The following is a 12,805-nucleotide window of genomic DNA, read 5'->3' on the forward strand; positions in this document are numbered from 1 at the left end:
TTTCTGGCACTTTTAGTTAGTATATTATTTTAATTATTTTTTACTAGTTCTTCATCAAGTCTACTTCATCTCTACCAAATTTTATTAGATTTCGTATTGTAGAAAAATTCTAAAAATTCCAGAAGCAACAGCTATCCAAACAATGATTTTCAAATAGTTGCCCCAACGACCTATATTTAACTATCTTAACTATTTTATTATATTTTTTTACTTATTTTTTTATGCAACTAGACTTATCAAGCTTCAATTTGACTTTTGAATCACCTAAATCATAGTTATAACCACGGAGATATAACTTTTCAAAGTTGGACAAAAAGTGCAGAAAATGGGGCAGAAAACGGGCCACCCGACCCGCTGGCCTGCGAGGTCCTCGCCGGTCTCTGGACCTTCCGGTGAGGGGTCGACAGTGGGGCGAGGACCCCCCCGGGGTGCCGAAAACATGCGGAGCCCACCTCAGGTCCCCCCGATTTGCATCGTTTGCCCCCCGAGTCCGTTTAATGTGTTTTTGGGTCCCCTTTGCAAACCGGAATGAGTTGTTTAACGTGCAATATATGATTTTGGGGTAGGAGAATCTGATCTATCCAAATAACCTATGTAATTCATGAGATTTCAAAATTTTAAGGGTCAAAAACCCATTTTATTTAATTAATTACTATTTATAGTAAATTTTAGTTTAAGTATTGTTCTTATCACCTAAACTTTAGGATTCATGTCTAATATAATAGTACTTAGAAATATTTGAAGAATAAGGTGGTGAATAGTGAGATTTTGAAGGAAATGGGTTAAAAAGGGGTTTGATGCTTTGGGATTGAGTTCTAAGAAGTTAAAATGGTGTTATGATCGATCCATTGCCCAAGGACATCTATTTCCAAGTTGGCAAAAATCTGAGATGTTACACAAGGTGGGCCTAAACAGAGTTTACTGTATACAATAGCAAATGAATTTACTGGTGTACCGCACACAGCTATGTAGCTAGCTTACGCGTTAGGTGTAGGTACGTGTTGTGCCAAGACAATGCTCCTCGAGCTGCGAGTTGTATGAACGGTTCAAAGGAGATCAAAGTTATATGGCCCGATAATGATGTATTTATTATATCTACACCGTTCATATATATTTACAGATCATTTTAGAGCATTATCCAAAAAAATGGATCATATCCAATGATCAACTAGACCACACCACAAATAGCAACTGGGAATGATTTTCACCTTTAAACAATTTGTAGGGCCCACCATAACGTTTATTTTCCATCCAATCTGTTCATAAGGTCACAAAGACCTCAATTAAGAGGAAAAATAAATTTGAAATCATCCAAAACTTCTATTAGACTGTGACCCCAAAAAGGGTTTCAATGATAGATGTTCAATCTTCACTACTTTTTTCAGTGTGGCCCACTTAATAGTTAGATCTATCTTATTTTTTGTCTCAAGCCTTAAAACAAGCTCGCCAAATGGATGGACGGTTTTGATATAACACATGCACCATGATTAGACCCACATTCAACAGGTAAGCCCAATGTGAACAAAAACTTAGGAGTTACAGCAAGTTGGCTAGTGGTCCACATTCAGCATATTTATAGGGACCATATGATGGATGGACCTGCCTGATTGTCGATCCAGCGCTCATACATGACCACCTGCAGGACAGCTTGAAACATGTTGGCTCAGCAAAACTCATCATTTTGTCATTACATGAAATACCGGAACTGTAAGAGAAACAAAAATGTAGGTAAAATAGAAAGCCAACATGCTAACAAACAAACGAATGTCGCAGCACATCTATGCTCTACACAATCAATTGAAAGATAAATCAACTTATAAATAAAGATGAACATACTAATATTTTACAAAGTTGAGAGCTTACTTTCTTATGAAGAGCACAAACATTTATATAGCCTTTAGTGATCTGTTCTTGCAGCTCTACAAATTCCCAGGCATCATCGGCCGAATACTCCCATGACAGTAAAACACATGCAGATTTTCCTCGTATTCATGTGAGTTTGTTTGGAAGATATATCTAGATTTATCTATTGCATACCGATACATGCAGATTTTCTTTCTAGAAAAGGTACTTATATTGCCTGCTTATGCAACTAAATCTGCAATTTAAGAAAACAAAAGTCAATGTTTTAAATTCATTTTTCTGACATAATCAACACCCAAACAATACATCATGACTTGAAGTGTATATTTAGAAGCAAGGAAATTACAATTTGGTCATTTCAGTTTATAAGTACAAATAATTGCAATTTGTTTTGACAACACATCCAAACATTCACATCAAAATAATAACAAACCATCCAAGTAAAATGATAAAATCCAACAACCAGCAATTAATGCATGAACTGAAAAAAAATTTCAAGTAAAATGAAAAAAACCCAAATGAGAAATTCAAAATAGACAATGACCCAAATCAAAATAATATAAAAAGAATCACTTAAAATTGGAGAAATTTGAAATTTTACTTGTCCCAGTTGATTTCCCTATGACCAATGGATTGACTTGGAGGAGGAGAAAATCTATGGATGACAAAATAAAATTTTGCTGAAATTTTTTAGTAGATAACACAAAGATAGCTGCAACTTACAGTTAATATATTGGATATGCACATCCTACAATCATATCCCATAAAAATTAAAATTAAAATTAAATTTTTTTTTTTTTTAAAAAGAACATATTTTTTTAGATCATCAATGCATCAAAAGTTAGAAACGATAGTTGATTTCTACTTTCTAAAGAAGTTGGCACCCCTGAAACTCAGCCTACCACAAAGATTTATTGGGCCAACAAAGCAAATTAACAAAAATGGAGTCCATTTGGCAGTCCCCAAATTCAGGTTTTAGCTGTTATGATGCATAGAAATGTCTCACTGTGAGATGCTCATAATTTTTTTATAACAAATAGGAGAAGTCTCCTTTTTACATTTACATGAATACACAAGCGATGGAGATTAAATATGGATGCTTGATCCAGAATCAATTTTCAGTTCAAAGCATTGCAGGATCTTAATAGAATTTTCCAACCTTTAGAATGGGCAGATTATATTCTCTTTTTAAGCTTAAAATCTGATCAGTCCACACACGTAGATTTTCAGCTAAAACCAAACAAACAATTAAAATATAATTTTCTTAAGATTTGCTAATTTAACTTCACTTGCAACAAGCTTTAATAAAAGGAAAATCAGGTAGTCGTGCCCTAGAGCCACTGATGATGTACAACCTTTTCACGGTGTTGACAAACATCCTACAAGGATGTGAGATTAATGATAAGATACTATTGTCTTTATGCTTGATATTGATGTGCAAATGAAAACAAGCAAACAGACATCCATCTATAAGTTCGCAACCGCTAATATAAATATATTTCATTTGTTTCACAGAATTTCATTTGTTTCTTTTAACAGAAAAATTGAGGAATTTCTGATGCTTATAGGAATCTTAGAAAATGCAGATTCCAAGGGTTGGAAAGGAGAAAAGGATTTGGAGATGGAGACTTGGGTGTCTTTTCGCCATCCTGTATCAGGCAAATCTTGGTTTTGAACATAAAATTCACTTAAACGTAGATAAAAAAATAAAATTTGCACTATATTTTGCATGCTAGGAAAACTGAAAAACAGTACCTTGTTTAATAAAACTAAATTCCAATAGAAGGGTTCAAATATTTTTAAGTAACAAACACTCAAGTATAAAAGGCATCTTGCGAATCAGATACCAAATATATGTAACTGTATCCTAAGATTTAGAAATCGAGAGTCGTATCCCTATTCCCATATAAGTGGACCGGCACTACTTATGCAATGGTAATTGCCATCATGAAACCAAAACAGGAAAAATGGAAATTGTCAAGCCACACGAGAGAGTGACTCTTCCTTATACAAAAGCTGTCACAATGGCAATATGACACAATATAAAAGCTTGGCTCATGTACACACTTGCATACTTACATGCATATTTGTATACATGCATGGCTGCGTGTATAAGGAAATGGCCAAAATGCTACTGCTTTAGTAGAAATGAAAGGCTGATTACCTTCAACCACTTACAAAGATCTAAATGCCCTTGTAATGTTATGCACCCAACGCCAATGACATAGTTGATTTTCCTTCAAGCAATAGTTACTGGGTACAGTTACTGTAGGGTTGGAAGGTTTATGAAAGAAAGGTTTGAAAAAGAGTGTCATGATGCAAGAAACAGGGTTTTGGAAGGGATTGGAAAGATGCAGTTGTTGGTGATATGATGCCTGAGACAGGCCTGTTCCTAAATCATGAAGTCCTCTTTGGAGCAACCATATTCCTCATTACTAGAGATAAAGGCACAGCATATACAAACAATGCTTAAAGCAATACAATTCTGCCAGTAGATAACTGTTGCAGTTCTGAGCCCTTTAGAGCATGGATGACAGATCCAGCATTTCCAGTATGATGATGATTCAATACTTCCATAAAAGGCCTCTAGTCTAATTCTTAGATCTTTTGGACATTGTTCTTACTCCTAAGCAACAGCCAGACTATTAGACGAATCCAAATAGTTGGGAGAAGGCTAGGATGATGATGGGCCACACTACGCCTTCGAATCACTCCTTTCATGGAGATTTCTGATGTGGGTCTCTCTGTGTTTGCTGTTTAGATGGTCTTGACATTTATAAAAAAAATAAAAAAATAATTAAAAAAAATAAATCTGTTTTAGCCTCTTTTCATGCAGATTTCTGATGTGGGTCTATTTAGATTTGCTGTTTAGCCTCTTTTCATGCAGATTTCTGATGTGGGTCTTTTTGGATTTGCTGTTTTTTGATATTACACGTAGTGTTCTTGGGGGTTGTATGAAAGTCAGGCATAAACTAACTAAAATTAGACCGACCAGACTGTGGAATCCACTGTCGCTAAATCACAATCTGAAAATCAGGCTGTTTGAACAATCCTAACCTCTGATTTGTAGAGACTCGTTCTTTGAAATAGGACTGTTGGATATTTTTCATTTTAACCATCCAATAAATGTCCACCAATCTGAAATAATCAAATAAGTGTGATTTTTTGGTTCATGGGAAATTTACACTGAGATCCATAATTTGGACAATTTGGTTTGACTTAATTGTCTGCTATGTATGTGATTTCTAAGTGCCTGTGTATCATCAATCATTCTCTGCCTGAGTATCAAAGTTTTTCTGTGTCCTTTCACATTCTTGAATTTTGTAAGCTTCTATTGCAATTTTTGTGGCATTTATATGACATATGTTGTATGTGATTTCAGCCCAACTGCAGAAAATTTAGTTCCTTAGCCTGAATTTCTGTCTCCTGAAAAGACATAAGCTGAGGCTTTTGGCTTTTGAAAAGCTGCTTTTTCTTTCCTTTTCTTTTTGAACATTGGAACATTTTATTAACAAAGGCGGCAGCCAAATTTGAAAAGCTGCTTAATCTGATCTGTTTTCTAAGGGCAGCCCAACCTCCTCGCTCTTTCCACAATTCAACTCAAAGCCTCTACCACCACTGCAAACAAGAAAGGAGATAAAAGATCTCCCCAACACAAGTCTCGTGTCCCCTAAAAAAATTTGGAAATCTGTTTACTAGCACAAAAAGATATGCAGAACACGGACATTCTCCCATCCACTTACTCCATCTTATCCCAACATCCTCAACATACAGTTTGCCAGAGTTGATGTGGAATAACCAAGTTAACAATTGGGAAACTAAGAAAAAAGGGAACAGGTGGGAGACATCAAAACCAATGCACACACACAATTACCAAGATACCCTCATCATGGATGATGGAACAACACTTGGACATATATAAGCACATTATGCACAGAATTATATAATAATAAAAAAAGTGATACATGGTTCCATGTTGTATAAAAAAGCGTAAGGGGAAAAAAGCATTGGAGGACTTGCCAAAGGACGATAAAGCACCCGAATAAGCTATTGTTCCTTATTTTTGTAGAGGTCTTGCCAATGACGAAGGGCTATGAGCAAGATCCAGAAATTTACACCTTGCACCCAGCTGTCGTATGTAGGAGGAATGTGGTGCAATGAAAGTCACTAAGGAAGAGAGGACCAGCACTGATTTCCAACATTGCTTGATCCAAATCTACCATTGCGTCAAGAAAATATTTCCTTGAACAATTAAAGATGTGAACAAATTTAAGAAAATATGAGTGGAAGAAAAGTATAATATATATATATATATATATATATATATATATATATATATATATATATAACCAATGTTATTTGGAAATTTGTAACAATCATAAGCTTACTCGATGAATGGAAGCCAAACAAGATTCAATTATATCAGCATAAGAATGTTACTATCCACCAACCTGCCATATATACACATTCAGGTAAGAAAACCATACAAATCTCTTTAAGAAAGTTGAAATGGGAAGTGGACACTGAGATTTAGCAAACAGATCATTTAACCCCATCTTTAGTGAATGGATCACATAGGAGCAAATTTCAGTGCTAAAATCTTTTCCTCAGGAAACAAGAAACCCAAATCAATTGCACGAGTACAGCAGAGTTCTTGACAATACAGCAAGTTTGGGCCGTTTGGCATTTAATCGAGCATGTAAGGTGCCAAAGCATAACATAACCAAATTTTAAAAAAAGATTAATGAGAACTTCACAGATTCAATCATTTGCACCTCGTTTTATAATCTACAATCATAAACAAAATCTGGAAAAAAAAAAATCGATCTAACAGATGGATGACAAATATATATATAGAGAGACGACCTGTAGATCTTCGGGGAGATATTTGTGCTTTCTGGAGAGATCTATTGAATGCTTGAGATGTAAGTGGCTATGGCTTCCTTAATGTCATCGGATTGCAAAGATCCTTGTATCTCATCCTTAGACATGTTAAAAGAGAGATGAGATTAAAAACCCCTAGTGAGAGAGAGAGAGAGAGAGAGAGAGAAGGGGAAACAGAGAGAGAGGGTCGATTGAGAAAGGTATAGTAGAGGTGGAGATGGCGATGGCTGTCGCTGCATCTAAAGGGAGAGAAAGGGAGAGAGAGAGAGAGAGAGAGAGAGGAGAAAAAAGGGTTAGGTTTTTAGTACGTTTGGTATTTATACCTGATCACTAACCGACGCCTAATTTTAATTAGCGCCGGTAAACCAGTCACGCACATTGTCGGCTAAGCCGGCTTTTGTTGTAGTGTAGGTTCCATCTAGTAAGAACCAGGATATTCTGCTTGTTCTTTCCAACTAAATCTAAATCAAATCAGATTTAGATCTTAGGCTAGCTCTAACTGGAGCCAAACATAGAACCTATTTAGTGCTACAATGTAACCATACAATTTGTGTACTCATGATAGGATTCAACTCTAGAGCACACTCAAAAATTCTAATGATATGAAAGAGTGATCTGACCTCAAGGTGAGGGTTTTATTCTTTTAAATTTTACATTTAAATTGATTTGACTATATCTTCCTTACATGTTTTTACTATTGTTTATCTTCACCCTGTGAATCATTGTTACATAATTCAAATCAATATATTATCATCTTGTACACAAGTATCATGTTGGAAATCCCACTTCTAGTGATCAATATTTTATCACGGACGCAGTGCATTACGGGTAGCGGCCCTCTTAGTCGGCATGTAAACACATGGGTTGATGAGTAGTGCACAATCAATGTAAGCATATCACCATGTGTGTTACATCACTTCTCAGGATTAGATGTCGCAAATAGTCGCTCCATGAATACATCGTGTCACGTAAATCCTCCAATCGAGTTGTTGTGTCGCCTTGAGATGTTCGCATAAATCCATGTTAACGTTGGACACGCCGATGAATCTTTGTAGTGTAAGAATGCGAGGCGAGGCGGATACCTTTAAACTACTTTCCACATTGTGATCCTAATCATTGAGTTTGATGAACCGCACATACTTTGTTAGGCATGCATATCATATAAAATGTTTGCATATACTGATACCACTTGTATTTGTAGAGTACGAGATGTATCGATACCCTCATTTTATTCTTTTGAGTCACTTGAATCATGATAAACTTTAAAGGACAACCACCACTATGAGTAAGGTGTTGAGCCTCTCCAACCGTACAGATATTACAGGTGAACTACATGTTGATGAAACAGATGCTAATTATTCTATGGAAGATCCTTTCAAATAAAGAAGAAGGATAACACCATGGAGTGTGTGTACTGACATGGGTGCGCACTAACAAACTAACCCAAAAAAAAAAAAAAGGATAGCACCATGAATTGTTTTATTTATTTTCCGCTGTAGACTTTGATAATGTAATAAGCTCCCAATTGAGAGGGCATTCAAGAATTATTTGTATGCTTTTTAACTTTAATGGAATAATAAATACCGTTGATTTTATTCTTGTGAGCAGTTACCTTTGTAAATGTAACTAGATGTGATCTAGATGAAAAAAAAAAAAAAAAAAAAAACAAGATGCGATTTTGAAGCATCGAAGTCATTTAATTATTAACACCCAGTTTTCTCGGACACGAGTATAAACTCTGGCTGTTAAATTTCAGAATGTTACAAGAAGTAGCTAAGAAAGAAAGACAATAGTGAGGGTACATTTATAAATGCATTAGTTGTTAGGGGAAGGAATTCTAAACGGGAAAAGGGTAATTCTCGATCACTCTCCAAATCAAAAGGAAATGACAACATAAAGTATTGGATTTATATGATGATAGGACACATGAAAAAGGATTGTCAGAATCCTAAGGCTCAAAAGAAGCTAATACAACAAAATCTAGAAAGGAGGTGGATGGTGGTGATGTCTTGACTGCATCTAAATCTAGTTACCTTAATAATGACTGAATTTTGGATTTGAGAGTCTCCTACTACATGACTTCTCACAAAGATTGGTTTACTAGTTACAACAAGAACGATAATGAACAGGCTTTTATGGGCAATGACCTTTCCTATAAGGTGCTAGGTACCGATTTAGTACGCATCAGAATGTTCGATGGGGTGAAACATATACCGACGGATGCAAGACACGTTTTTTACTTCAAGACAAATCTTATTTCTCTTGGAGCACCAGAAGCACTTTGGTGAAAGTTTACTGGTTTTGATCGGTTCTTTAAAGTTTCTAAAGGGGCTTTCATAGTGATGAAAACGCAATGAAATAACAATCTTTATAAGTTTATTAGAAATACCATATCAAGTAGAGTTATAATGTCTATAACAAAGTTCACATTGGCACATTTGTGGCATGTTCGTTTGGGCCACATGAGCGAGTATGACATGAAGGTACTGTCTGATCGTAACTTGATTACTTAAAAGCGTTGATTTTTATATATGTGAACATTATAATATGATAGAAAAAATTTCAACTAACTTTTAAGACTCGAAAGTATGTATGTGAAGAAGTGCTTGAGTATGTGCATTTAGATGTAAGGGGCCCGTCGCCAATTGTTTTCGTTGGAGGGTCATCCTTTTTTATATTATTCATAGATGACTACTATATGAAGGTGTGGGTTTATTTCCTGAAAAATCAATCCGATGTATTTACCACATTCAAGGTGTGGAAGACAATTGTCGAGAAGCAAAGATGGAAGAAAATGAAGGTTATAGGGACAGACAATGGAAATGAATTCGCTTCAAAGGAATTTAATCAGTTTTGCAACGACGAAGCCCAAAGCATGTTGAGTAATTTTGGGTTGGGAAAGGAGTTGTGGACTGAAGCCGTGAATACAGTTTTTTAACTGGTGAATAGGTCCTCATCTAAGCTGATAGATTATAAAATTCATGAAGAAGTGTGAAGCGATTATGACATTGACTACTCAAAGTTGTGTATATTTAGTAGCAATAGTTACTCTCATATACTATCAGTTGAGAGAAATAAGCTAGATCAAAGAGAGAATAAACTTACTTTTGTGGATTATGATGATGGCATGAAAGTGTATAGATTGTACAATCAGGTCACTCGAAAATCACTTTGAGCCGCAACGTCGGATTTGATGGTGATTCCTTGTTCCGGAAGGACGAAAGTAAAGAATTAGATAAATTGACAGTGATTGACGTTGAAATTGAAAGGGGTGAGATACAGTTTAAAGCTAAGTCACAGACAAAGGTATAGGAGCAAGTGAAGCAACCACCACTTATAAGAAATCCATTGAGAGATTGCAGATTGCCAGTCAGATACGGATGACTTGAATGTTATATTCGCCTTCATTGCAAATGAGGGGGATCTATCTTTCTTCTAAGAAGCATTAGATGGTTCTGATGCTGAGAAGTGAATGACGGCCATGCATGATGAGATCGATTCTGTAACATCCCGAAAAATTTCGTGCAAAGACCCGAGCACCACCTCAATCAGGATTCTCTTAGGACTCAATCCTTTAGAAGTTAAATGTGAATTAACTAGCGCTAAACTCGATTACCTGTGAAATTAGCACCAATCACTTTAAATTCGATCTGTAAGACCCAAAACCTATAGAATCGTTAGCGCTACGTTACCCTGAAATCTAGGATTCAACGCTAAATCCAGTTGCTCTCGGGAGTACTTTGAAACTTTGTATTTGACCTGGACCGCACGTCGAAAGTTCGATAGCAATAAACTTAGACAATTATGATCATCTTGTTGGGCTTGACAATCACCTCAAAAATCAACTCCAGATGATGTCCTGAGACGATTTGCTTGAGTCCGGAGTAAAGAGTGTGAGAAAGGTGAAATTATTTAGAAATTAAATATAAATTTAAGAAATCTGAGTCGTGTCGCTTGCGCGCTGATTTTAAGCATTCTGACCGTTGGATTCTGACCCAAATTTACTCTCGGATCAGGGAAAATGGCCCACACATGTCAAAGTGCTTGTGGCCTTGATCGAGTTTCGGTGACCGTTGAATTGAAATTGGTCTGCCATGAGCGATCTGGAAACCCGATCGGACTGAAAACTTAACTTGCTTTAGATCCAATATTAGTGAGCTTAAGTCCAACCACACTCAGAAAAAGGACCTCCAGAAACGCTCCATTGGATCGAAATAGACCCGATTTGGTTATAACCTAAGTATACCTTGGCCCTGGGGCTAATTCCATCAAATTTAGGCCTATATAAAGACCTTAAACCCTCACTCTCAAATTCCATACGAATTTTCCAACCCTAGCTAAGAGAGAGAGAGAGAGAGGAAAAGAGAGAGAAAGAGAGAGAAGTTGGTGAATCATCTTGAGATTCTTTCCAGTTACTCTGCGTACCTAATCCATCGCATCTGAATCGTTATTCCGGCGATTCTAATATCATTTTTGGGTAAGTCAATCAAACCCTAACCTGTTTTGGAGCTTAGAATAGTCTAAGTGTTGATGTAGCTAATCTACTTCATGCCTTAGGTTATCTAGTCGCCGTTGACGAAGACTTATCATTTAAATCAGATTCGTTGTGCAATTTCTGGTTTAAGGTGCGGACTATATTCGTATAGATTATGGTTTTCAAGGCTTTCAATGTCAGTTAATAATTTATTACTGACGTGGGTGCCATTTCACATGCCAAAAGCGATATCTGTTTCGTTTTACGTATATCGATAGTCTATGTTGTAAGTAGTGTGATTCATGTGTTTGTTGAAATGTTTGTATGCATTTGGAATTTGGCATTGTGATTGCCATGATTAATTGTCGTAGGAATATGATTGTTATTTATGCAACAACTCCTTGTCAAAAGGATTTGCCCTAATATGTACTATGGCCGACACATGTGATGTATGTTGCCAAGTGTAGTCTAAGTGTTTGTGAAAATGAATGAGTTCATATTTAGTAAGGTGTGAGTTATGAGGCAGTTGAGATATGAAATCCCAATTACCTTACTTATGTATACTATTTCCTCCATGAATTGCTTAGTCTAACCATCCATGTTGACTATGTGTATGATTTCCTCCATGCAAGTTGTTAATTTATAACATGTTTGCAATTATGGTTGAATGTGTATGGGGCCATGTTATGGTCCAGGCAATCGGTAACAGGCATTGAGATCGTGGTTGAGATTCATTCATCACGTATGACGTGTTTGACGAACCTGAGTCGTATTAGGGTTGTCGGCAGTGGTTTGGCCACACGGCGTGTTTGTGCACTTCATGTCATTCAACTCAACGTGTGCTCGTGCTAGTCGAGCTCGTCAAATAATCCGATTAGCCCGGTAGATGTTCACCATGTATGTACGCTACTGTTTGAATCTAGGGTACCAAACTTACCAGTACAATCCCGTTAACCATTGTACCTCGATCCGCTAAGACTCATGAGCCGAGCATGGTGGTATGGGACACCGTGGTCGAGTTGTCGGCCTACGCTGGAGTGACGAGCCTCCCCGTAGTGACCAGTGAGCAATCCAGACTCGTGAGCCGATTATGGTGGTATGGGACACTATATTCATGTTGTCGGCCTACATTGATTGGTGACGAGCCCTTTGTAGTGACCTCGAGCATACCTTGATACTGCATTGAGGCGATGAACCTTAGTGTAGCAACTAAGGTATGATTAGGCATGCATTGATTGGTGACGAGCCCTTTGCAGCGTCCTAGAACCATAATATCGTATGAGATTGTCTAGGACTGACGACCCTAAAATGGATCCTTGTTTGGGAATTGATATAGGGAAGGTACCTTAGCTTCTCAATCCTACTGTATGAAAATGACTAATAACAACTTGGTAATCATGTTCATACACCGCATTGCATGTGCCTTGGCGTTGTGGAGCACTGCGGGAGGTTGTCATGCGTACCGTAAGATGAAGACGCTGAGGGAGTGCAGGCGAGGGCATGCATCATTTCTACATACATCCTTGCATTAACAAGAGAAATTAGAACATATTTGGTTGTATTGCTTTATCATTACTGTTTGAT

General features: G+C 36.8%; 1 long non-coding RNA gene and 1 pseudogene across 1 annotated transcript; one reads left to right on the plus strand and one right to left on the minus strand.

Moving 5' to 3' along the window:
• LOC131227552 (LEAF RUST 10 DISEASE-RESISTANCE LOCUS RECEPTOR-LIKE PROTEIN KINASE-like 1.4) overlaps window positions 1–12,805 on the plus strand; it is an 82,740-nt pseudogene that overhangs the window by 7,750 nt on the left and 62,185 nt on the right.
• On the minus strand, window positions 1,646–2,677 carry LOC131237614 (uncharacterized). Its single transcript, XR_009167330.1, has 2 exons — window positions 1,864–2,677; window positions 1,646–1,705 (listed from the first exon to the last, which is right to left on the minus strand). It is a non-coding gene; the product is annotated as an uncharacterized LOC131237614 (long non-coding RNA).

The sequence above is a fragment of the Magnolia sinica genome, chromosome 2 (assembly GCF_029962835.1).
Source record: "Magnolia sinica isolate HGM2019 chromosome 2, MsV1, whole genome shotgun sequence".
Lineage (NCBI taxonomy): Eukaryota > Viridiplantae > Streptophyta > Magnoliopsida > Magnoliales > Magnoliaceae > Magnolia > Magnolia sinica.